Here is a 1,325-nt window from a genome sequence, read left to right as displayed (position 1 = left end):
TCAGTGGGTGACATGGTGGCTGAGATCCTGCCTCTGCTGCTGTGGTGCGTGCCGGCACGGCTACAGGCTCCGGTGGTTCGAGAGCCCGGCATGCGCTGCCTCACAGGCACCCTGATTTTTTTTCAAAGATCAATGTTTCCTTTCTTCACGCCAAAGCCTGGTCGCTGCGGGCAGGCAGGTAGGTGTTGTGTTGGTGGGGAGTGTAAGTGTGTTCTGGGTCACTTGCCTCTGGCGAGGGAGAGACCGAAAACTTAGGCTACTCTTAACGGTGGTTCACTTGGCTTGTGCGTCGATGAAGAATGCAGCTAACTGCGAGAATTAGTGTGAATTGCAGGACACATTGATCATCGACACTTTGAACACACTTTGTGGCTCCGGGTTCTTCCTGCCTGTCTGAGGGTCGCTTGGTAATCAATCATGCTCATCTTGGCTCGCAAACACGGCTGGGGAGTCGCAGAGCACCCATCCTCTTTGTCCCCCGAAGTTCAGACTCCGGACCCCTCCGGCATCAGAGCGCTTGGCCTTCCCCGCACCCTGCACATTCCATACGACAGGCTCGACGCCCTCCCCCCCCCGCTGGGGTTCGGCGTGGCATCCATTTGTGTCGTGGCAGTGGGGCCAGCACGGCTGTCACCAGTCCCAGCACGGCTGTCGGTGGATTACATGGTGATGTTGACCACCTCGTTGTTGGGACACGTTGCTGCCTCGAAGTGTTGAGCCCCGCCTTGGGGCCTGTCTTCGCTCAGCACGTCCACACGGGTTAGTCTTTCGGTTAGCCGGTAGTGGAAGGAGCGAAGGGAGTTGCAGAGGTCCGGGCTGGTGCGCCATCGGCCTCGCCATGGAGCTTGCTGGTTCGACACGCTGACCTGACTGATTATCGATTGATTGAGAGAGTTGAGAGGCACAGACTGCGTCTGGGAGCTGCAGGGCGCCACCCGTCTCGTGGTTCATCTTTGGCCTTGAGTGACCGGTGGGGCGTTTGATCCTGTCTTCTCTGCTGGTGCTGAGTGCCTACCTGAGGGGTGTGGATTCGTCGAACGCAGTGACTTCGCTGGTCGCATCCACATGGATCACTGGCTTTGGCTCTCCTGTTCAGTCCGCATGTTTCTACTCGGGCCTGCCCTTGGTCCTGGAGACACTGAGGGGCTGGCGTGGTGCATACTTTTGTGTCGTAAAGGCACATCTGCCACATCACCATCCTCTCCCCACCCTGGGCTCCTCACCATTGGGCGGATGGTTGAATGTCAGCTGTGGACAAGTCGCCAGAAAGCCACCATTGGGTCTAGGGTTCCCTTAGTAACTGTGAATGAACAGGGAAGAGCCCA

The 1,325-nt window shown here is 57.8% G+C and overlaps 1 pseudogene; it reads left to right on the top strand.

Moving 5' to 3' along the window:
• The first annotated feature begins 257 nt into the window (after positions 1 to 257).
• LOC122539701 lies at positions 258 to 403 on the top strand (annotated as a pseudogene).
• The last annotated feature ends 922 nt before the right edge of the window (positions 404 to 1,325 follow it).

Source organism: Chiloscyllium plagiosum, chromosome 2, assembly GCF_004010195.1.
Source record: "Chiloscyllium plagiosum isolate BGI_BamShark_2017 chromosome 2, ASM401019v2, whole genome shotgun sequence".
Lineage (NCBI taxonomy): Eukaryota > Metazoa > Chordata > Chondrichthyes > Orectolobiformes > Hemiscylliidae > Chiloscyllium > Chiloscyllium plagiosum.
This window is presented reverse-complemented; position numbering and strand designations above follow the sequence as displayed.